Below are 26647 nucleotides of genomic sequence, written 5' to 3' on the forward strand. Positions count from 1 at the left end.
AGCGAGTGCTCTCTTTATTCCCATTTTACAGCTGAGAAAAGTGAGGGTTGACCTGACCATCCAATCAATGATCCAATAAATAAGCAGTTATCTACATAGGAAAAACCAATTGAATGAAGAATGTCTATTACCCAGAATTGTGAAATGCACTTAAATGGACGACCTATAGACCTGATTCATCAGTGTGTATGTATACATGCTTACAAGTGTATATATATATATGCACATGTGTGTGTACACACACATATGTGTATGTAAATGTATAAATACATATGTGTGTGTGTTTGGGACAGACAGTACAAGTGGACAATGAGTTGCACCCAAAATTAAAGAGAAGGAGGAGGAGAGAGGGCTGGATTGTCTTCAGGGCATTGCAAAGCTTTTAAGGACCCAAAAATTCTACTAGGAACAGACCTCTCTTTTTAATATCCATGTTCTACCAGAGTTGCTGTAGGGCTATGAGTCATAGAACACTACAATTTCAGAAGAATTAAAAATAATTATCACCTAGAAAGCAGGTGGCGGGTGTGAACAGGCTGCAACATATAAAAATTTTGTAGGAAAAATGGAGTAAATAATGTCACCTGAGAAATTGTGAGTGAAAAAGAAAGTGCTGGTCATGTGGTGAAAGCACTGGGGCAACCAGGCAGGAAGCCTGATGGGTCCACTCCTATTTGTGCAATATTAGATAAAAGCAAGATAGACACCCCCCCCCCCCTCACTTCCCAAACAGGGAGGACAATGGACAAGAATCCTGCAGGACCAGGCTGCATGCATGATTTCTAACTGCATCATTGAAAGAAATATTCATATTTATGAGATCAGAAATCCATTTGAGTCATGTAGAATGGGGACCTAGATAATACAATGAATAGTATACCCCTGGGTATTGAGAGAAATGTTCATACCTCTGTTTTTACTTTATCTTCTTGGTAAGTATCCCTTTGTAAAAGCTAATTGATGTATTTGGTTAAATGATACTGGGGTGCTTATCATTGGTAGTTAATACTGAGGAAAACACCCCAGAAGGGGAGCTTGAGCTGATAGCATCAGAAAGATATCCTGGACCCCTTAGGGAGTACTTCTAGAATGGCAATGGAGAAATGTAACCTTGTTCTAGGAGAACTAGCTCATCACTGCTAATGGGAATTGGGATAAGGACATCTCAGAGCTTATAAAGCACATAAGACAGCATCAGAAGCATCAGGAGTGGGTTCCAAGTTGATACAGTTAATACAAATCATTCACTCCACCAAGTTCACTTCTGAATGAAAAGGAACTGACAGGTAAAGTCACTTAAGAAAATGGCATCACAGTGGCTACTGAGTTTGGGCCCAGTCATTCCTTAGGACTGTACTAACAGACCAAAACTTCTGGCTTAGGCTCTGGCTGCCAGACCTGCGGAGGCTCACTCTCACAACTTTCCAAGGCTCATGAGGTGACAGCCTAGTCTGATACTCTTTCACTTAAAATCAAGAAAATATAATCATAAAGAGGCTAAAACAAAAAAAAAACCCAGAAGCCTCTTATAACCAGCCACATATGAGCCCCAGTGGGACGAGTGTGAGGCTTCTCCCCATCCAGAGTCTTACAACACATTCCTCTTTTCCTGCACCTTGGCCAGTTAGAGCCTTTTGAACGAGTCTTAATTCTGATTCAGCAGCCAATCAAATGACTCTTTTTCACATGGTAAAAGACAAAAAAAAAACCAGCAGAGTCTCTTCTTAGTCATTTTTTCATGGGAATACACCCTTTCTCTCTAATATATCTGTAAACTCCCTAAGGGCTGAGACTGTCTTATATTACCTTGTATCTTTCCCTGCACCTAGCACAGTACCCAAGCTCCACTTAAAGGCTGTTTTCTGGACCCTCCTGGCTTAAGAGTGATTATCAATAGTAACTGTTCTGTTTCCCTTCCAACTTGATTTAGTTATTTTTAGTTTGGCTCATTAAAGGGGCCACCCACTGACTACATCTTAAACAGGCTTCTTTACTGAATGGGCATTACCTCACACTAAAGAGGCCAAGGTCTCTCATTACATCCTGGGTCATCTCCAGTCATCCTGATAAATATCTGGTCACTGGATTCAGATGGCTCTGGAGGAGAAGTGAGGCTGGTGACCTGCACAGCCCTCCCTCACTCAAAGCAAAGTCAAGTGCAAGTCATGTCATTATTTCTCTGATGACATGGCCTTCTTCAGCAACAAAGGATGAACATAACAACAACCCCTAGTCACCAAATTCAGTCACTAGAAATTCTTTTCAATCTCATCCTCAATCTCTCTGAAACACTGATTAATATTGACTATTCCTCTCCTTCTGGATGTGCTTGACTCACTCTACTCACACAGAATTTCCTAAGTCTCCTCCCACCTCTCTGGCCACTTTTTTTCTACCTCCTTCACCATTTCCTTATCCTCATCCTGACCCCTTAAAGTACCCACCCTTAACATAGATATTCCCCAAAGTTCTCTCCTCAATTCTTTACCCATCACTCTCTACACTCTCTCCCTTGACAACCTCATTCACTCCCAAAAGTTTCCTCTCTCACCTCTACATAGATGGTCCCCAAACCTTCCTCTCCCATCATGACATTTCTAATCCATGCTCTTTGCATGCCTATGTCATATACTCTGAGGAATCTTGGCTCAGTAGCTAAATCTCACTAGGCTTCATCTGAAAAATCTGAGCTACACGATCCCTAATGTATTTTCCATTTCTAATATTCCATGATTCTATGGTCTCTAAATTCCATCTTCTTCATTCTCACTGACTTTTGACTCCTTACTCATCTTTAACCTTCTCTATTATATCCAGTCAGCTAAAATCAGCCAGGCAAGGTATAACATCCAAGTTGCTTGTCAGTCAAGAGTAAATATTTACTAGTGGGGGAGCCGAATGCTAGAACAAAGGGAAAACTGCAAAACAGTGGTCAAAGCACAAGTCTGAAGGTCAAATGTAGAGACAGGGAGAGGGAGATATCCTTAGATTCTCCTTGTCTTAAGTTCAAGATCTGTGTGTGTGTTCATCTTTTGTTGCCAGAGAAGACCATACCATCAGAAAAATGATGACATGACTTGCACTTGACTTTGTTTTGAGGGAGGGAGGGCTGTGCAGGTCATCAGTCTCACTTCTCCTCCATAGCCATCTGAATCCAGTGACCTGATATTCATCAGGATGACTGGAGATGACCCAGGATGAGGCAATTGGGGTTAAGTGACTTGTCCAAGGTCACAGAGCTAGTGAGTGTCAAGTGTCTGAGGTAAGATTTGAACTCAAGTCCTCCTAACTCCTGCACTGGTGCTCTATCCACTGCATCACCTAGCTGCCCCTAAGCTCAAGATCTCTATCTTTGATCACCTGCTATCCTCAGCAACTTACCCAGGAGAAGATGCCATGGAGAGCAGACAGAAGTCTAGAGAAAACTATTCCTGGAAAATCATTGAACTACTGAAAGGCATAAGTTCACATAGCTCGGATGAGCCACTTGCCCATCAAAGATAGACTACCTAAAGAGGACATTGGGTTCCTACAGTACCAGAGGTGTAACTAACCTTTGATACTTGTTCCCTACGTGTGTCCCTCTCTAATAGTGCGTTTTATATCTTTATCTACTTTTCCCGTTGATGCTACAGGAATTCATTCAAGAGTGTCCTCCCAGGTTTGTGAGACTTTCATGTTATTCCTCCAGCAAATGCCTTTGTCTTTAACAATTTGTGTGAAATGGCTAACTCTTAAAAGTGAATGCACCTGAGTAAACTTGTGAGTTATAGCTTTAGGACTATAGTCCCACAGAGCACCTTGTAATTGGGATAGTCACTCCCCTGGGAGACCCAGACTGCAAATGTAACTCTGAGTGGGGAGGGAAAGTTGTTGCTTAGGGAGAAGTTTGGTTGAATCACAGAATATTTGAGGGTGTATAATGTATAATGAGGCTGAAAAGATAGATTGGGACCAGATTGTGAAGAGCTTTAACAGCTAAACAGAAGAATTTATATTTGATCTTAGAGGCAATAAGAAGCCATTGGAGTTTTTTAAGTAGGGAATAACATGGTAAGATCTGCGTTTAAGTAAAATCATTTTGGCAGCTATGTAGACAACAGCCTGGCACAGCTAGGGATGCAAGGAAGGGACATCAGTTAGAAGGCTGTTGCAAGAATCTGAATGAAGTGAAAAGGACACTGGCTGTATGAGTAGAACTAAAGGGTCAAGTGCAAGAAATGTTGTGGAGATAAAAATGTTAAAATATGGCAGCCAACTGGACATGTTGAGTAAGTGATAGTAAGGAGTTAAGTTTATGCCAAAGTTATAAAATGGAGACATTAGAAGGATGGTGTTACCTTCAATAGAAATAGGAAAGTTTGAAAGAAGGGTGAGTATGGAGACCAGAATCATAAATTGTATTTTGAAGTGTTGCATTCTAGATTGCACTGGGATATCCAGTTTGTAATGTCCAATAGGTAGTTGGAGATTCAGGACTAAAGCTCAGAGAAAAGACTTTAATTGGTTTTATAGATCTATGAACCATTCTTATAAAGATGTGGCCCATAAGAGCTGATAATGTCATCAAGAGAGACAAAGACCATAAAAAGAAAAGAGGGACCAGCACAGAGCCTTGAAGGATAGCCATAGTTAGGAAGAATAAATAGATGATAGCATAGAAGGGCTAAGCATTCCCTGGTCTGACTGAGTCATATTCTGAAAAATATAGATACCCAGTAAAGGGTCTTATTTGCTTCTCTCCAATGGGTAGCTGCCCTGTAATGGTCCTTAACCTTCAGGAAACAACCTTGAAGCTAGGCTCCAGGTCCTTCTGAGGGGTCTGCTAGCTTTGGAGAGAACCAGCCAATAGGGCCTTCCCAATGTCATCATACCAGATCCAGTGCCATATGGGCAACTCTTGCCCCTTACACTTTATGTTTCAGTTAGAGCCCAAGGGGGAGGAAGGCTGTGAATTTATTAAGAACGAAGTTGCAGAGTTTCTTTATTTTTAGAAATTCTCTCTCTTTCCTTCTCCTACAGCTGGTCCTGTCACTGAAGGATAGAAGTAAAGAAAGCCATGTGGGAGGGATGCAGGCCATAATAAATCCTTAATTAGTTGTTAAATCAGTCACTGCAACTCAATAGGATTTATTTGGTTAGGAAATGGGATTCTAGGTCTCTGTACTCCAGGTTTATGATTTTCAGCATAAAGTAGGAGGAACAGAATCACTGAAAGCACGAGCTAAAATAAATTAAAACTAACACCTTTCCCACTCACAAATTTCAGGGAAGGCTTGGTAATCACAGAATCATAGAATGTTCTAATTGAAAGGGACCTCAAAGGCCACCTAGTGCAGTCAATACCCTGTGTAGGAATTTTCTCTACATTGACACTTATAAAAGATCATTCAGTCACTGCCTGGATAGTTCCAATAATGGGGAACTCATACTCTCACAAGGTAACCCATTTCACTACTGGTTAGATGCTTGTCAAGTTTTTCATTATATAGAATGGAAATCTGCCTCAACAGCTTCCTTCACTGCTCTAAGCTCTGCCCTCTGGGAACAAATATAACATATTTAATTGCTCCTCCAAAGGACAATTCTTCAAATACTTGAACGCAACTGCCATATACTTCCTAAGCTTTCTCTTCTCCAATATTGGACATCCCCAACTTGTTCAGATGATTCTTACATGACATGGTCACATTCCCAAAACTTTTCAGTTTCATTCTCAACATTCTGCCTCTCATAATGCAGCCTAAGGTTACACTGTCTTTTGTCAGTTGCCACACCATTGACTCATATTGAAATTGCAGTTTACTAAAACCCTCCAGGTCTAATTCATACACACACAAAAAATGTGGTCTCATCACATCTCAGCTATCCTTTATTTGTACAACTTTGTTGTGGAACCCAAGTGTCAGACTTTACTTTTGTGCCTTTTAAATTTCACCTTATTAAGATTCATGTCGTTATTCTAGCCCTTTGAGATCTCTTGGGATCAAAAATCTGCCCTCCACAGTGTTGGCTATGCCTTTCAGATTTGTGCCTCTTATTCCTTTATCCAAGTCATTTTTAAGAGTTCTGAGCTCTACAGTGAACCTGAAATTCCCAGATTAAGCATGGAATCCTCAGGCTCCCCTAATACCAATGGTGTCCACCTCTTTAATGGTCAAGAGAGGACAGTACAAGATGTTTGAAAGCAGAAGGGAATAAGATGGAGGTGATATATAGTCAAGAGAAAAATATAGCTATGAATTTGTCCAACGGGGAAAACAGATGATAGGACAGTAGCAACTGTTGCAGTATCAGTAGGGACTTCAACTGGTAGTACAAGATGTCTTCTCTCAGAATTTCTGCAGTACAATAGATTCCAAGGTGGCAAGGGAAGCAGTTGTGACTTTAACATTCAATTAAGAACCAGTAAGATTCTAGAGTTTGCAGAATAATGCCTTCCATAAAATTTTTTTATATTATGACCAACATGCTTGAAGTAGGGAGTTGGTATGAGTCCTGAACTGACCAGGGCAAAAGATGTCCTTAGGTTTCTGGAAAGGTAGGTGAGGATAGTATTAGGATAAAAGTATTGAATCAAGAGAAATGTGACTGGTTTTCCACCTACCTCTCTGACCTTCTCAATCTCCTTTTCAGGATCTTCATCCAGGTTGTGTCTGCTAACTATAGGTGTCCCCTAAGGCCCTGTCATAGACCGTCTTTATCAGCTCCCATAGAATCAGTTATTATCTCTGTACAGATGAGTCTCAATTTTGTTTTGTTTTGGGGTTTAGCGTTGGGTTTTTTTGGACCAGTTCTTACCTTTCTTCTGAACTTGAATCTCCCATATTCAACTGCCTATTGGACATCTTGAAGTGGATATCCTATGCATATCTTAACTTCAACATTTCCAAACTGAACTCATTTTTTTTCTCCCAAACTTTCCTCTCTTGCTTATTTTCCTATTTCTGTCAAGGGTACAACCATTCTCTCATTATCCAAGCCCAATTAGGCATCATATTCAATTCTTCACTTTCTCTCAATTCCCCCAATATCCAATCACATGCCAAGTCCTGTTGATTCTACCCTTACAATATCTCTTGTATATGACCCCTTCTGTCTGCTGACACTGTCAAAACCTCAGTCCAGACTCTCATCACTTCCTGATTGAACCACTGCAGTAGCCTTCTTGTTGGTCTCCACGTCTGAAGTCTCATCCTCCACTCAGCTATGATTGTGATCTTCCTGAAACAAGGACCTGACCCTGTCATCTCGCCTTCCCACATTCAGTAAACTCCAATGGCTCCCTGTTATTTCCAAGATCGAATATAAAATCCTTCTTGGCTTTTAAAACCTTCATAATCTGCCTCCATCCTACTTTTCCAGTCTTCTTACACCTTATTTCCCCTCTGCATACTCTACATCCCAGCAATACTGGTCTCCTTACTGTTCCTCACACAAAATATCCCACATCTCACTTCCAAGTATGCTCACTGACTGTCTCCCATCCTTGCAATGCTCTCCTTTCTTATTTCCACTTCCTGACTTCCCTGGCTTCCTTCAGGTCCCACCAAAAATCTGCCTTCTACCAAAAGCCTTTCTCAACCCCCTTTAACACTAGTACCTTCCCTTTACTGGTTATTTTCAGTTTATCCTGTCTATGTTCTGTTTGTACATAGTTGTTTGCATTTTGTCTCCCCTCTTTATGAGCTCCTTGAAAACAATGACTGCCTTCTGCCTGTGTTGTATCCCCAAAACTTTTTGTACTACTTGGTGCTTAATAAATGTTTATTGACTTGGCTCAACTTCACACCAATGTACTTGGCAAAAGAATCTACTTGGATGAAAATATTGATGAAGCTTTCATCAATTTGCAGATGACAAAAAGCTAGTATGGAATAGTGAGTATGATGAATGACGAAACCAGGAACTCATGGTTCCCTATAAGCTGGAGTGATCAGTCCTTGGTGAAATTTAATGGAGATAATTCAGGTAATTCACCTGCATAAAGGCCTACTCCAGTGTCTCTTCATACTATAAATATAACCCCAGGTTCTTAAAGTCCATGCCAGTGGAATATAAGCTCTGAAATCTTCTACTGTCTTAGAAAAGTTCCAAGTATGGTCCTGACAAGATTATTTCTATTTTCCAAGTGCTAGCCTAGATAAGTATGGCAAACAGCCCCAAGAAGCTGCCCACTTGGTGATGACTTCTTTGGCAACACATAAAACAAAGAAAAATATAAGAGGGCCTTCAGTTCTATATCACCTCCTTCTGCCTCTTCAGTGATGGTGGCAGAGTAACAGCATGGAGAATAAAGGATGCTTAGAATAATTGTATTTAGACCATCTACAAAACCTTAACTTAGCTGTTAATAGTCTAAATGGAAGCCACTTGTCCTTTGGACATATATTCCTGCAGGAAACAAATCGTATCGATCTTGACATTTTCTCTGTAAATTACATCAGAAGACAAAAGGAAGTTGCAGCAAAATGGAAGAAAGAATGACTCACTGGTTCTCCATAGAGAGTCAAAAAAAAAAAAAAAAAGATGGCAAAGTTGGTTCTGTCTGGCATCCAGGGTATGGCAGCCCTAAGGCAATAGTGGTTTCAAGTATGTAAGATTTTATGGAGGAAGATGATAGAAGACTCTAAGAAGTATCTCCTAATAAAACACTGAGAAGCAGTATAGAAAATCAAGTTTTAAAAAACTTGAGCATAGATTCAACCAAACAAAGTCATTCCAAGGACATTTAAGAATGAAACCAAAAGGACAATGTAATGGGCGTCTGGCACATGCATAGAAAGCCTTGGACTGAGTCTCCCCACATGCAGAAACCAAGAAGCTTGCTTCCTGGAGTAGTGATGACATGTAAGGAAAGAGTCTTGTAGAAATTGTGCAGCATGCATAGACACTGTACATAGGGTTCTCATCTGCTCCTGATGAGTGATAAGCTCGTTAGCTGCAGTTATTCAAAAATGCTTTCCTGCCTCAGTTTTTCCAATTTCCCTTTTTTGGACTCTTGCATGAATGGCATCTAATGAGAAAATGTTTCAAGTGGAGAAACCTTGAGGCCTTCTGCCCATTAAAGCCATGTGGCCCTGAGAAACAGGTCTCAGTCCTTGGTCTCTGCATTTGCTCTTTTCTGTTACAGATGAAGGGAGTGAAGTCTTTGACCTTTTTGTCAGCAGAATGAGCCACAGAAATCTGAAAGTCAAAGTCTAGGCTGGGTTTTGCAGGCAACCTAGCATCAACGTTATGAGGAACAAGGATCCACCTTCAGGAGTGACCTTCTAGATCCAAGACATCAGAAGCTGAGATGAAGATTCATCTGGCAATCATGCCACATCTATACATGAATTTGGTAGAACCCTGCTATGTAGCAACTGAGCTAAGTTTTGAGCCTACTACTCTAAACAAGTGGCATAAGGAAGAATATGCCCCCAAAGTTCTGGAGGCAGGGGGACATTTGTAAGTTATTCTTGCTATATCTTTGAAGCAAATATCCTTTCTAAAGACTCGTTGAATCTAGAGAAAGAACTATGAAGTCTGAATACAGATTGAAACATATTATTTTCACTTTGCTTTTGTTTTTGTGGGGTTTTTTTCCATTTTGTTCTGTTTCTTCTTTCACAATGTCACTAATGTGGAAATATGTTTAACATGACTGCCCATGTATAACCTATATCAGATTTCTTGCTGTCTTAGGGAAGGGGGAGGGAAAAATTTGGAACTCAAAATCTTATAAAAATGAATGTTGAAAACTATCTTTACATGTAATTGGAAAAAATAAAATACTGTTTATAAAACAAAAAGCAAGGTGAGGTTAAATAGAATTGAGACGCTAATCACTGGAACCTTACAATGGAGGGAATATAGTTATTTGGGCCTTGAGTAAATGATAATAGAGAAAAGAAACTCCCATCAACCCTGCAGAGTACCCTCGAGCCTTAAGGGGTTAATGTAGAGAACGTGGCTGTAGGAGAGTCCACCAGAGCATGCTCGTTACAACAACAAACCAAAATATGGAAAATAAATGTGAAGTGGGTTCTTTTCAAAATGAACATTCAACATCAGTCACAGCATCCCCATTTGGAATCTAGCATCCTGATGTGCTACATGAACAAGCTAAAATTCCAGTAAGGAAGCAAAGACAGGAAGGACAGTTACATTAGATCGAACGTACACAGAGGGACTCATGCTGAAGATATGATTTTGAGGATGCTGAAGGATCAAGGTATCTTAAAGAAAGCAGGATAACAAAGGTTTGTATAAATCTCAAAATTTATTATTATTATTTTTAAAATGATAGAGAGAATTATTAACAACTACCAAACACTTTATACTTACTCTCCGATCACTACAAAAATTGTAGAAGAGTAATCCACATATGCATAGAAGGCATCCTTGATGAAGGTCTAAAAAGATAAAAGGCAGATTTTCTCAAATGATTCTCTAACCAAACTACATCTGTATAGGCTTATGATTGATTGAAAGGTAAAAAGATAAAACACTGTGTTTATCATTTGGGGAATACACAAAAGCATTTGATTCAGTAGAGCAAAATATCACCTTAGGTTCTATTTCAACAAGAAAACTCCTGTGCATGTGTCAAAATAATGAACAATTCCTTGAAAATACAACAACAGAGACAACTTTGTTTGACAACCCTCTGATTAGCAATATCAAATGAGGCAAAAACTAGGAAGATGTATATTCACCAAAAGGATTTGCTGCCATCATGAGGATGCCCAGTGCAGATTCCAAATGGGAGAGAGATTTCCTATATGTGATGAGACTCCAGATATTCCTCTTTAAGGATGATATAATTATTTAACTAAGCCCCAGAACATTGTATAGCCTTCTAAGTGATTTTCATAATCATTAAAGAATTTAACCTGTTTATGTAACCTAACTATCCACAAAAACCAAATATCTCAATCAATCAACTAGCGTTTATTAAGTACCCACCATGCGCTAGGTACTGTGCTGAATGCTGGGAGATACAGTAACAAAGGAGACATAGCATGTGCATCTATAGATATATACAAGATATATACAATGTAAGGGCAAGGTCAACCGAACCAACAAATGAAGGACCCCACCACTTTTAATGTAACTAATAAGATGCTGATGCCTTTATCAGATCAGAAACACCTCTTTTGAATTATCAATCCAAAGCATTAAGTCCTTCATCAACTTGGGAGGAACAATAGCCATTGGATCAAATGAAAGGATGCTACACAGGTTGTATATTAAGATTGTCTCTCTCAAGAACTTTGGATTTGACTGTATAACATGGGAGACATTGGCACAGGACCGCTCAGCATGGCATGCCCACATCAGAAAGGGTACTGTGTTCTTTGAGCAAAGCAAAATTAATATAGCACAAAGTAAATGTAGGATGTGCAAATTTGAAATATCCACCCCAAATATTCACATGGACTATCTGTGGCCAACCTGTGGTAGAGCATTCCAAGCTTGTATTAGGACTAAATCATCCCTAAGGTCCCATCTACAGGAGATGGTCTAATCAGCCACAGTCAGACACACTGAAATTTCACTTTATCATGATGATGTCATTTTGGTCCTCTTCAAAGACGAAGGACAGCAACCAACCATTAAGACTGGCTGAAGAGAAGCAGTCCTAAACTGGGGGGTCCAGACATTTGAGTGGAAGGCAAGCTAATGGAAAGAGCAGTCCAGCCAAGCTCCTGAGATGGTTTGTTGAGGAGGAAGAAAAGGAGGAAAAGTGGAAAAGCCTCTGTCTCTTCCCTACCTTGACCAGAGTGTGGCCTAGTGAACTTAGAAAGATTGCGATACTTTGGACTTCCTTTTCAATGTTCCAGTAGTTTTCCTAAAACAGTGTTGACTAAAAGCGATTTCATCAGAAGCTGATTGCAAACTAAACACCCCAGAGAAAGGCCTCTTCAAGACCTCTACAAGTAGCTCTGTCATTCCTATGGAAGGCATCAAGTGACACAGTGGTTAGGATGTTGGGCCTGGAGTCAGGAAGGCCTGAATTCAAATCTAGCCCTAGACGCTTACTAGCTCTGTGACCAAGGGCAAGTCACTTAACTTCCATTTGCCTCAGTTTCCTCAACTGTAAAATGGAGATAATAATACCTACCTCCCAGGTGGTTGGGAGGAGACAGCACTTGTAAAATGCTTAGCACAGTGACAGCAAGAGTTAGGTGCTGTATAAATGCTAGCTAAGGGAGACTATCAGATAATGAAAGGAACTGTCTTTGAAAGTCATGTTCCCCATTCCTAGAGGCCTTTGTTGAGGATGAGATCACCAGTTGTCAGGTGGTTGTAGGAAGTATAACTGCACTGAATGAGAGATTGGACCAGGGTGATTGATCTCTGCAGTGCTTTTGATTCTAGAATGCTTTTATGCTTGGCTAGACCTGTGCTTTCACTATTGGAGGGATCTCAGGGTGAGTCATCTGAGAAGCTGAGTGACTTGCCAATATGTGGCAAGGGTAGGGCTTAAATCCAGGTCTTCCTGTCTCAAAGAGCAGATCTCTGCCAGTTGTGCTACATAGTCTTTCTCTATGACTTTACATCTGATTGAAAGACTGAAATTTCTTTGAGTTGATATTTCCCTTCCTATTTATGTAGCAAGGTTCAACAGAATAATTCTTTCTTTGGTGAAAAAAGTCCTGACCGGAGAACCAGGATACTTAGGTTTGAGTCCCAGATCTGCCACATACTAATTATATGACCTTGGCTAAAATGTTTCCTTTTAAAATTTCAGCTTTCTTACCTGTCAAGTGTGGGGTAGGACTAAATCATTCCTAAGGTCCCATCTACAGGAGATGGCCTATGAACTGTGACATTGATAGTGGTATCATTGTTGTCCTCCATTCTCCAAGAGGACCAAAATGACATCACTATGTTGGGGTCAAGGTACAGTGTGTTCTCCTGTGACTGATCAGACCAATACAAGCTCAGAAGGCTCTACCACAGGTCAGGCACAAAAAGTCCATGTGAACAGTTGGAGTGGAGATCGCATTTATACAGAGCTTTATAGAGGACAATTACATCCATTTTTTTCATTTAATCCACACAGCTCCCAGTCCCCATGAAATAGATCTGGCAAGTGTCTGACCAATGAAACTAGAGAGTCCAAAGTCAGCATGTCCCAAGGAGAGTTCAAGAAACAGCTTTGAAAAGTGGAAGGGTTCCACTTGGACTGAAATGTTTGGACCAGTAAAGGCAATAGAAGTGTTAGCTTCTTTCCCTTAGACAATCACCTTCTAGCCTCTCTTCCCCCCCAACACACATACACACACACATACACACACACACACACACACACACACACACACACACACACACACACACACACACACACACACACTGCTCCACCCCCAGCTTTCCTAGAGGGCAGAGATCAGTTATAACTGGTGGGACCAAATAAAAGCACTGGGAGGTGGGGAGAAAGGACATGTAAAGTATCTTCAAATATAAGAGGACCTCAAGAAAAATAACTCCAATGAAAATACCCCCAATGTCTGGAACTGTTGGTTTAACTGTTGTTCATTTGGATTTTACTTTAAATTTCAGAGATCACTGGCATAATGGAAAAATATCTCCCTTAAAATTCACCTACTTTATATGGTCCAAAAAATTATCCCTTGAGAGGCGTCATGTCCCAAATCTGGGGGTTCAGTTCATTTTGTGACAAACTCTTCACCTGGGTCTTCCTCCTCTCTCTCTCTCTCTCTCTCTCTCTCTCTCTCTCTCTCTCTCTCTCTCTCTCTCTCTCTCTTTCTCTCTCTTCTCCCCTCTATTCTCTGTATTTCTCTTTCTGCTTCTTCTTCTTTTCCCTCCCTTTCTACTCTTTCATTTTCTTTCTCCTCTTTCCTTGTTCTGCCTCAGCTCATCTCCCTGATTTTTCACTTTTTGCCTCAATGGTTTTCATCTGCCCCTTCCCACATGCTTCTAGGAAAAATGAACTCAGATGAAGTTTATTCTGAGGATTTTATTAATAATGTTGGGGCCTAGGATCAGATTTGAGCAAAACTATGAAGTTGGAAAAGTTTGTCTTTGGTATTCCTCTGTGTCCTTTTTTCCTGTTTTCAGTAGCCCCCGCACCACTGACTTCCAACTGTTCAACACTTTAAGGCTGCCCTGGTCACTCCTATTAGAGAAGTAACATAGAATAAATTCATTTACCCTGAGAAGATGATGACTCTCTCAGATCTCTCTCAGGTCCCTTTTTCTCCAAAAGTCTGTGATCCTGTGATGGAGATATTTGTATTTTAAGAGAGGAATCCATAAGAGACCAAGACTTTAATCCAAAGGAATGAAGCTCTAACAGTAGAATTCAGACCTCAGCAATAGCCCAGTGAAAGACACGTTTCTGAGCAAGGAAAAAGAAAACCATTCAAATCATACCAGTAGGGTACCACCTTCACTGCCTGTATGTCAGGACAGCGTTTTGGGGGATTGCCCTGTATTCATGAGAAGCTAAGGTTGTCTATCCTAGGCACAGATCTGCTCATAGGTCTGTCCTCTCACTGCTGCTTTAGCCAAATCTTAGAAGACGTGAATCTGCTGGCATTGGAGGGAGAAGGCACGCAGGTGGGACGGAGAGAGGCAATGAGGAACAAATTAAGGCTGTGCTAGCACCACATCCAGGGCTAACAGTCATTTTACAGCTCGTCGGTGTGTCCGGGTTTCAGCGAGCTGGAGTTAGGCACAGACGCAATTTCCTCACATAATAGAGCCCAGGACAGCTCCCGGGCCCACCAGGGGCATTTTATGGTTCTGTGTTAATTACCTTTCCCTTCATTCCCCTTTCAATTAATTTCTGCTCGGTGACTATGCCGGCAGCAGCCTGCATGGGGAGCCAAGCGGCATTGCTTTGTCCCCAATCAAAGATGGCTTGGAATGGGCCAAAAACCATGCAGAAAAGGAGCCCCATAGCTTCTCTTTTGCCTGACAGAGGCACTAACAGTGCGTCCTCAGCTCCCCTCACATTCCATCCCACTTCTCCCATGGCTCCAGTCACTGTGGAGGGAGACAGGGAGCCAGAGACCACAAGGAACTCCCCATCTTCAAGCTGACAGAGCCCTGAATCATCCTTGATCTCCCCTGGCTTCCCTCTCACAGCAAAAGAAAAAAAGGGAAGGCCTGGGAACATAGCTTTTTCACTTCTTTCTCCTTTTTCTGTTTTTCTCTTCTCCATCCCCTCTCTCTTTCCTTCTTTGTCCCCTTTGTTTCACTCTTCTCTTTCCCCAAAGTTGACCCTTGGTCAGTGGAATTGAAAAGCCAACCTCCTGCTCACTGCCCTTTTTTATATCCCTGATTCTTGATGATCCTACCACCCCAGCTGCCTGTCATGTGTGATACTCCCACAGGGCTTTGTGATCAGAGGGCCATCGGGTTATCCCTGTTAAGGTGCCAACTGAAAGCAGGTTGGTTTTGTTGGATTTTTTGTTTGTTTGTTTTTGCATTCTAATAGGGGACTTAGGAGCCAAGAAACCTTCAGGATGCAAAGGAATGAATGTCTGATGGAGAAATTTTAGGCACCATAAAATTTCCACCTATAAATCACCCTACATTGGTAGCTGCCTTCTTATGAGGCCAGCTGTCAGAGCAGGCATGAGCCAGTGACAGAGCATTAAGCAGAGAAGAAATCATGGTATGCTTGTGCCCTGCTCATACACACTGACCCCGCTATCTAGGGAAAGAGCCAGTCGGAGCATCAGGCCTGGCAGATATAAACCCCTGGATCTCTTCCTTCTGATCCTCACTCTCAATTCAGTTAAATTTCCTAGAAATGGATTCTGTGCACATCTCTATCTTCATGGATCCATCATCTATCCATCCATCCATCCATTCAACAACCATATATTAAGAGCCAGGTATTTTGCTAAATGCAGAGATGTGTACACACACACACACACACACACAAACAGATACGTACATACACATACATACACGCATATATATACACATATATGTATATAATATATGTGTGTACATATTATATGTATATATATAAAATGTACATATATACACACACAAATATATATGTGTATATATATATATATATATATAAAAAAATGAAAAAAGAAAAAAGAAACAATGTCCATCTACCAAAAGCTTATAACCACTGGGGAAAAGCATTACTTATGTGGATAAGGAAACACAAAATATGTAAAACAAGTAGAAAGTCACCATGGCATAGTGGTTAGAGGCCTGAACTTAAACCAGGAAGACCTGGGTTCAAGTCTTACCTCTCATTATTGTTGTTCATCTTTGTTTTTTAAGAGGATCAATGACATCACAGAGTGATGACTTACAAATAAATTGACTTTAAGTGAGGCAGAGGTGCACAAAGTTATCAGCCTCATTCTCTGGGGTCATTGAAGTCCAGTGGCAAGACAAAAGTGCAGACCACTGATTGGTAATGGCCCAGGATGCAGTGGATGACCTTGACATCTTCAATGTCAGACCAAGCTCTAAGCGCTCCACAGTACCTGATTCAACTGCCTTCATGACCATTGGAACAAACTGTTCTCATCAGCCCACTCCTTTGGGGGAAGTCTTCACATGGTTGGGATGGACATCCCCCTAACTCATGGATAGGTTTGAGGTCTATCAGTTATGCTTAGTGTGATTTAGCCTATCTGCTGAGATCGTTGTGACTGCTATGCATGCTACAGTTTCTTGGAGCCACAGGTGAGAATTGGGTGACAGGTGGATACCAAAAGTGGATGAGCAGCCCAGAAAAGGGTGCAGCAAGCCCTCACACTAAGTGTGTTAGTTCTCTCTGAACACCCTCTACACCCTTACTTCTCACACATAATGATTGTGTGACCTTGAGCAAGTCTCTCAATCTCTAGCCATCTCTCAAGACTATTAGCTGAAAATAAAAAGTGCTGACTTCCATTGGTAGGTAGGTAAATGAAGGGAGTTTGTTCATCCAGGACTTCAACATAACAATGAAATCCCAGGTCTAGTCCGTATCTATTAACAAGGTGAGTTCAGAAAGAGTGGATCACTAACACCTGAGGGGATATGGAAGAGCCTCTTGTAGGAGGGAGCACCTTAATGAAATCTTATGGGCAGTGAGGGGTTCCAAGAGGTAGAGGTAAGCAGGGAGAGCATTCTAGGTGTGGGAGACAGTCTGTGCAAAAGCAGGAAGATGAGAGATAGTGGGCTATGGACAAGGAAACCCTGAAAGGCAATGTGCATATGGGGGAATTGTGTAAAACCAACCTGGAACCAGAGGCTTAGAAGCAACAGAGAGTCAAAGAAGCTTCTTGAACAGAGGAGCGACCTGGAGTGTCCAAGGCTTTAGAATATTAACTTGACTGCTGTGTGAAGGATGGATTGGGAAAGGGAGAGATGATGCAGGAAGATGAGTTGGAAAATTACTACAATAGTCCAAGCAAGAGATGAGGAGGAACTGAGTTAAGGGAGTTGTGGGTGGGTGAGTAGAGACCCAGTGACTGAGCAGAGATGTTAAGGAGGTAAAAATGGCAACACTTGGCAAGTGATGGATATGGGGTGGAGGAAGGAGCAGAATAAGGAAGAGTGGAGGATTGCTTCTTGTGGGTTGGGCCTCCCTGCCACATGCCTGAGCACCCTTTCCTAGGAACAAGAAACAAGAACTCATATTAATAGCTCACATAAGGTTTACGTAGTGCTTCCTCAGACCAACCCTGGTAAAGCAAATGTTATTACCTCCATTTTACAGATGAGAAAACTAAGACTCTGTGAGGTCAAGTGGTTAGATAGAATTAGAATCAGGATGGGGGAAAACTCAGGTGTGATAGCCTAACTACAAAGGGAATTTGACCCATGGTCTAGGAAGAATTGGGACCCAGCCCTGGGACACCTTCTGCTGGAAGACTGATCTCTCTTCTCTGCCTGCTCTCTAGTTACCAGTCCCTTCCCTCTAAGATTGCCTTTCATTTATAATGTATATATCTCTTGTGCTCTTGTTATTTGCGTATTGCCTCTCCTGTTAGAAAGTGAGGTCCTTGAGAGCAGGGACCATGTATCTTTGTATCTGTAGAGTTTAGTACCTAGCACATAGTAAGCTCTTGATAAATGCTTGTTGACTAACAGCATGTTGCCATCCCAGCTTAGTCATGTCCTGAACAAATCAGTATTCTAGAAACAAGGTGTATTGAAGAATATGTTTTTCAGGACACTCAAAACGTGGTAGCATTGGGAGAACACAGTGTTTCCAAACCAGTGAAAACCAATGGGGTTCAGATTCGAAGTCCTGAGGAAAATAGGTGGTGCAATGGATAGAGCACTGGACCTGGAATCAGGAAGACCTGAGTTCAAATCCTATTTCAGATGTTTATTAGTTGTGTGACTTTAGACAAGTCACTGAAGTCTGCCTCATCTGCCAAATGAAGAAAAAAATCCAATAACGCCTACCTCCCAGGATTGTTGTAAGGATGAAATGAGAAAAAGTATTTGTAAAGCATTTGCAAACCTCAAAGCACTACATGGGCAGCTAGATGACACAGTGAATAGAGTGCCAGGCTTGGAGTCAGGAAGACTAGTCTTTCCCAGTTCAAATCTGGCTTCAGACATTTATGAGCTATGTGACTGAGCAAGTCACTTAATCCTGCTTGCCTTACTTTCTACATCTATAAAATGAACTGGAGAAGGAATGGCAAACCACAGCAGTATCTTTGCCAAAAAAAAAAAAAAAAAAAACAAAACCCTAAATGGGGTCACTGAGAATCAGATGTGACTAAAAAATGACTCATTAACAGAGTATTATATATATGCTATCACTATTATTATTATTTCCATTATACCATGCTGAGCGCTTTCAGCCAATGCCATGAAGATAAGCGTCCATGCGCTGAATCTGATCCCAGCTTCCATCACTCCAACTCTGGTGCATACTTTGGTGTGTGAGCTCTAGAGTAGAATAAGCCATGACCCACCAAGCAACCCTCTCATATACCACAATGATAAAGCATAGGAAGAAGACCCAGGATCAAACATTGTAACACTGTACACAAACATTTGCTTTCATTGCACTGACTGTACTCTCTCACAACCACATTTAAACCAGTTCCATCCAAACACACCCCCCTCTTTCAGCCTCTGCCAGTCATTATCTGCCTCCTACTAGACAAGAACCACCAATCAACTCTAGCTCTTCTTAGAATAACATGAGTTCTTCCATGCATGATGTTCATGCAATACTCCTATCTATTTTATGCTAAATTCTTCCCTCCTGTATTCTTTATTTCATCTTATCTTTGTATTTTTTCAATTAACAAGCATTTATCCTCTCTCCCTTCCACCTCCTTCCTCCCACCACTCACCCCCATTGAAAGAGAAAAAGACCCTTGTGACAAATATACATATTGAAGCAAAACAAATTTCTGCCTTGGCCATGTCCTAAAATGCACCCTGACTCTGTCCTCCCTCCATCAAGAAGTGGGGAGCATGCTTCATCCCTGGTCCTCTGGAATTGTGCTTGGTCCCTATATTGGTCAGAATTCTTACACTTTTCCAAGTCTTCACATTATTGTTCTTATTGTATAGCCATATTCTTTTTCAATAGCCCCTTTATATTTTTCTTCATTTTCCCTTTGAAAGACTTTTTTCCATTCTTTCAAGGAACGCTTCATCCTCTGTGATAACTTAGAGAATTAAGAGACCTTTTTCCAGCCCTTTCACCTCTTCTAAAAGAAAAACCAAACGTACTTTATGAATATATATACCTGCTCCCTGACATGGGCAGAAAAACAAGAATCCTTAAACCAGTACCATCACTCTAACAAGTAGAATGGGGGACTTCTAGGTTCAATGTGTTTAAAAAGGAGGAAATTTGATCAGTTTCTCCTATCTTACTTTTTTCATTCAATGGCAAATGCCTTTCCAAATAAATAATTATGTAGAAATCTGGTATTCACACTAAGGAAAGGAAAAAGGACACCCATGGATAAGACTTAAATAGTCCAAAAGAGATTTATTAAAGAATATTCTTTATAGTTGACCTGGGATGGTAGTATAATACCATGACCCTTCCATCTCTGCACCCAGATGTCCATGCTGGTAGAACAGACCAACAGATCAAGCTAGTGATCTGACTGCTTCAAAGATGGCTTCCCAGCTTTCCCTTTTTGTATAAGAAAAGGCCCATCTTTGATGTGTGCTAGCAAAACTACCTTCTTATGAGAGTTCCAGGATGATGGAGGGCCAGGTGCTATCTTCAATCACTGCTTTTAGATCTATGCTTTGGGATCTTTAAAGGGATTAAGGGTGTTGACCTGAAAACTTGGTTAAAGGAAAGACAACAGGCTAAATGCATACATTTTATGATTTAATTAATTAAACAATTCCCTATTAAATAAAATGGTAACATAATGCACTATGGAGTCAGAAAAATATTCTGACTACCTGGTACAGGAATCTTCTGACATATACATTTTACCGTGAAAAAGGAACTCTCTTAATTGAACAAATCATAAATTTAGTAAGACAAGACAATAAACAAAGTAGTGTCAATTGCGTTTCATGATCCCCAGCTGTGTGAATTTCCTTTCTGTAGCATACATCTCTGTGACATAAAATAAGGAGAAAATCTCACCACTCTGATGACAGGCATCCTGTCCTAAACAGGTCCTTGAAATTGCTGACATAGGAAACAGTACCTTTAACAAAGTTTCAATTGAAATTATAACCCAGGACATCTGTGTTTTTCCTTATTACTAAGATTCCAGGAGAAGGATCTCCTAAGGAAATTACTAAGTCGCCCCATTTGCTTCACTGAGGCATTTTCTGAGTTTACTTAAGACAACAAAAGAGACTATTAGGTCCAGGCTCTTCTTAATTCAAACTTTGACCCTAAATTTATATTAAATTTTATCAAGGGGAATGAAAGGAGGAGATTGCAATGTTTCCCAAATTTCTCAAGGTTAGCTAACAAGGGAATGTAGAGAATCTTATTTATGGCTTCAGTTGTTATGTGACCATTCAGGCCCAAGTGGATACTTATCTATGAAGGTATAACTGGAGGTAAAAGAGGAGATCTCTGTTTTAGTGGTGAAAGAAAAAAAATAATAATCCTTACAGGATAGTGACCAATTAATATGGGAATGTCCCATCAGCAATTGAAACTTAACATGTTTAAAACATTAGATCCAAACTCCCCGTTTTAAAGATGAGGAAACCGAGGTTCAGATAAGTTAAGTGACCTGCCCTGTGTCATATAAATGATAGAGCCGGAATTCCAACCTAAGTCTTCTGACCCCAAGCCCAATGCTCTTCCCATCACACCTCATAGACTGTATCTCCATCCACCTACACTGACCACCAAAGTATGCCCACAATGGTGAGCTTTGTCCCTAGCTTCCCTTTGGCCATAGTTTGCTGACCCCTGCTCCAGAGAAGCAAAGATCAAATGGTGGAATTTCAGTCTCATTAGCCGACAATGCAGAGGGGTATTTGAGACATGGTCTTTCTATGCTGCCCACTTTATAGTAGAGGACAGCCAATTACTCCACCTATACATAAGACCATTCTGGTTATTTTGGCCTTAGAGTAATCCATGTGTTGCAGTCCATGTACTGCTCCAGAAACAAAGAGAAAAAGGAACTCTGGAGAGAAATGAAAAAAGAACAATTGAATGGGTTTCTTTTTTTAAATTTTTGGCTCCTAAACTGGCGCATCAGAACTCAGCCTCGAAAAGCCCAGAATTCAAAGACAAACCCTTTGCATATGATTGAACTATTCCTTAAGGAACCACTATAACAAGGACCTTTGGAAGTGGTTTGTCCTCCTGCTGTATCCTCCCCACCTGTGTTTCATTTGCATGGACTTTGTAGCCCTGGTACCTCATTCACTTGCTAGAGAAGTTTCTCTTCTGAGAACTGATTATTGGACCAGGAGGAGTCTTCCCCAAAAAATCATAATCATCAAGGTTTGATTGTTCATCTCTCCCATTTATCATCAAAGACCTCCAGGCTCAATAATGCATGTATCTCAATCATATACAAAGATCTCTCTTAGTCTCATGCTGGGCTTTGGAGAATTCTGACCACATCCAGAGAGATGGAAGTGCTTCCATCTTCTGGGTTACAAATCAGCTTGGTAACTTCCTTCTCCAGCTGTTAGGCCCTATCAGGCCCTGGCACATATCAGGGAGGCAAAGGGAGTCAGTGGAAAGAGGGATGAACTTGGGATTTAAGTCCCACCTTTGCTATTTGTTACAAGTGTGATTTAACCTCTTTGGATGCCAATATCCTTACTTTTTAAATGAGTTTCTCTGAACTAGAATGACTTCTAAAATGCCTACCAGCTTTAGATCATTTGATCACCCCTGGTACCTAGAAGAGATTTCCTCTCCCTCTCTTCCACATTCATCCTTCCAAATTCCACCTCCTCCATGAAGTCTTCCTGACTATCCCCAGGCCCTCTCCTTTCTCAGAACTCCTATAAAACTTCATATCTTTACCATTCATTTACCACCCTCCATAGCTTTCATCCATTGCTATTTATATTTTCATGTGTTCAAGATCTCCAAATATATCCCTAAAGAGATAGAGTCCTTTTCTTTGTATCCTCAACGGCCTCAGTGTTGATGATGAGTATGAGGATAGATAAATATACATATACATGTAGATATATATTCTCATGTTTATCTTCTCTGATTTCTGTTTTGCTACCAATTTGGATAAATAGGTTTATTAGCAATTTGCTATATGTATGTTCATTGCTGAACTGGTATACGATGGAAAAGGGATCAAGCCTGGAATACAAAGCTCAGGGTCCTGCTTCTCCCCAATAATGGAACACCAAGAAGAAGTTAACTTGAACCTGATCACATTCCCTAGACTAATAATATTTAAGGGAGAAGATAGATAAAATTCTACATCCATACTCCTTCTCTTTGAGAACAGAAGCCTCCAGACTCAACTTCCTTCTTCCCATCCACCCCCACCCCACCCTACCCCCAGCTGGAATTAAAATATCCTTTGGAGAAGGATAGGGAGTAAAGAAGCTAGAGATGTTTATTCTATTGCCCTGTGAACCACACAATGACATCTTCATGCTACATATGGGGGAAAGCATCCTTTGAATACAAATTCAGCAGCAGTGACAGCCTTTATGAGTCACCCTTCTGAAGGGTCTCCAAAAGGCTGCATCACCTCACAGGGTCAGCTTTGGAAAAACAGTAAAATAAGTTTAAAATGTATATTATTATTCATGTCACAATAATTTCCTCAAACCATAGTATCGTAGAGTTGGAAGAGACCTCAAAGGTAATTCTGTGTACACAGTTGGTACTTAATAAACTTTAGTTGTTTGACCAATAGAGAGCAAGCAAGCCAGGCTATCTAAGGCAGCAATTCACTCTGAGATTGATGCGTATGCCAAACAAGTCAAACCACCTCCAATATCTGGACCACCACCTCCCACCAGACCCTGATGGAGACATCCCAGGACTCTAAACCCAAGAGCCTTAGGAACAGCAATGCCTCCAGCCCATGGCCCACAGTTTCATCCTGCAAAGCAAATCCCGTAGTGACACAGCCTGGCAACTACCCCTGTAGATGCTACAACTGCTAAAGATCTAAGGAAGAAAGTTCTTGCTACCAATGTCCATGGAACTGTCAAATGGTTCAGCATTAGATATCAATCATTTTAGCAGTGGAAGTAACATTAAAGAAGAAATATTAACACATCTGCTTTGCTGCTGCCCTCTAAGGACCATGAGGCTTTTCCATCTGACTTGCAGCTGAAACTTTCCATATGTAGTTTTCTCCTGTTAAAATGACAATTCCTTGCAAGCCGAGACTGTCCTACTTTTCTATTTATTAGTACAACAGTCTTAGCACAGTGCTCTGCACATAATAAGCAGTTAATAAATGCTTTATTCATTTGTTCATTTATGCCTCACAACCAAGGAAGAAATCTCCTCTACAACACCAAGCTTCAGCCTAGACACTTCCAATGAACAAGAATGCAGCTAATAGGAGAAGAGAAGGAGAGGGCATAGGAGAAGCACAGGGGAAGTGGAAAGGCAGGAATCTTTGTACTAATTAGCAATAATGCCCAAAGAGTTATTAAACTACCTATACCCTTTGACCCGGCAATACCACTACTTAGTCAATTCCCAAAGATAATTAAGGAAAAAGAAAAAGAACCTATGTACTAAAATATTTATAGCAACTCTCTTTGTGGTAGCAAAAAACTGGAAATTGCAGAAATGTCCATCAATTGGGAAATGACTGAACAAGTTTTGGTATATGATTATGATAGAATGCTATTGTGCTCTAAGAAGTGATGAGCTCAATGATCTTAGAAAAACATGGAAAGATTTGCATGGAAAAAAGAAGAGTGAAATGAGCAGAGCAAAGAGAACATTGTATACAGTAACAGTAATGTTGTTTTAAAAATGACTGAGAGATTGTTATTTTGGCCATTCTAAATACTCAAATTAACTATAAAAGAATATGAAGAAAGATGTTATCTGCATCCAGAGAAAGAACTGATAAATAGAAGAATTTCTAGAATAATTTATATATATATACCTCTTATTTATATATATATATACCTCTTTGTATCTAACAGTAGCCATCTCTGGAGAGGGGGAGGGAAGAAATAAAAGAAATTTACATGATAATTTTATTGTATATTTGAAAGGAATAGCAATTTGTTTATAGTAGATTTACAGTTTCATATGCAGTCATCTTTTTATTGTACTATATTATAGAAATACTTGTTTTATTCCATACATTAAAAATAAAATTTTTTTAAAAATAACAAAAAGAAGTTAGTAATAATTTTTTTTTAATAATGTAGTTAATAGATACTTCAATGAGACCACAGTTTCATGAGACAGCCCATTCTATTGCTTGGCTACTCCAATATTAGTGAACTCCTCTTCATGTTGAACTGAAATCTACTATCTTGTAAGTTCCACCTAATGTCTCTAGCTCTGCCCTCTGGAGGTATATAGAAAAAATTAGAGTCACCTTTGAGAAGACAATCCTGGAGAAGGCGAATAAATCAGACTGTGGATAGAGTGATAGACTTTGAGGTAGACCAATAATTTTTAAATTATCTCTCATGGATTTATTTTCCAGATCAGCTGTTTTTCCAATGAGATATTTCACATTGTCTTCTATTTTTTCATTCTTTTGGTTTTGTTTTATCATTTCATGGTTTCTCATAAAGTCATTAGCTTCCATCTGCTCCATTCTAATTTTTAAAGAACTTTTTTCTTCAGTGAGCTTTTGAATCTCCTTTTCCATTTGGCTAATTCTGCTTTTTAAAGCATGCTTCTTCTTGTTGGCTTTTTGGACCTCTTGTGCCATTTGAGTCCGTCTATTTTTAAAGGTGTTATTTTCTTCAGCATTTTTTGGGTTTCCTTTAGCAAGCTGTTGACTTGTTTTTCATGATTTTCTTGCATCATTCTAATTTCTCTTCCTAATTTTTCCTCCACCCCTCTTACTTGATTTTCAGATTCCTTTTTGAGCTCTTCCTTGGACTGAGCCATTTTTTACAGGTATTTTAAGGACTACTCCTCCATCTTGGCTCCTCCCCCTTCAAGTGATAGACTTTGAATGAAGAAGACCTAAACCTGAATCCTGCCTCTGACACTAACTGGCTGTGTGACACCAGGGAGGTCACTTAACTTTTCTCAGTCTCACTTTCCTCATCTGTAAAATGGGAAGAATAGTATAATTAATAATGATAGTATGATATGATAATTTCATTTACGTAGCACTTTAAGTTTTGCAAAGTACTTTACATGTACAGTTATTTCTTCCATATCCTGCAGTTTAGGAGCATAATACCTCCACAATCGGGAAAATCCACATAAATTTTTTTGGCCTTTCCTTCATACCAGAGAAGAAGTCTGAATTTTTTCTTTTTCTTTTATGGGGTATTTACCTTATTGTAAAATTCAGTTTGATACTATACAATACTATACATATATTTTATGCACTTCAAAGTTTCTAAACATTTTCTGTGTCATTTGCTGGCCTTTGCATATCATCTGCAGCTTCTGCAAAACTCCAAAAAAAATCCCATTTAATTTCTTATGCCAACCCACAATATATATTGAAACCATGAAAAGGAAAGTCAAGAAGTGGAAGGGATAGCTGTATATCGCATTTTATCCTTATATCAACCTATAAGATATTTGAGATTTTTATCCCCATTTTGTAGATGAGGAATCTGAGATCCAGAGAGGTTAAATGCCCTGCCTAAGGCCAGAGAGTTAGTAAGCATTTAGGCAGGATTCAAGGGTAGGTCTTAGGGAATCCAACATCACATACTCTATCCACCAGCTGCCTAATAGTAAATTTCTAAGAACCAAACGAGATTGTATATGTGGAGTGATTTGCAAAGTTTAAAGTGTTATTTAAATGTTAGCTATCATCATCTCCATTGCTGTCATCATTGTCATGATCATTAGGAGCCTTCCTGGAGGACCTGGACATTCTCTAGCATCCCTTTCTCTACTGGAAGTATACTGAGATATGGGGAGACTTTCTCAGAGGAAGGCCATATACAGTGGTGTAACTGTAATGAGTAATCTCCCTCTTACTGAAGGTTCAAAGAGTTTTTTCTTATGCCAGTTTTTTACCGATCACCACAATCACCTAGGGCCCCAGCCACCATCCCCTTAGCCTTGAAGCAAAGGCTGGGC

This window comes from Notamacropus eugenii, chromosome 5 (genome assembly GCF_028372415.1).
Source record: "Notamacropus eugenii isolate mMacEug1 chromosome 5, mMacEug1.pri_v2, whole genome shotgun sequence".
In the NCBI taxonomy this organism is placed as follows: Eukaryota; Metazoa; Chordata; class Mammalia; order Diprotodontia; family Macropodidae; genus Notamacropus; species Notamacropus eugenii.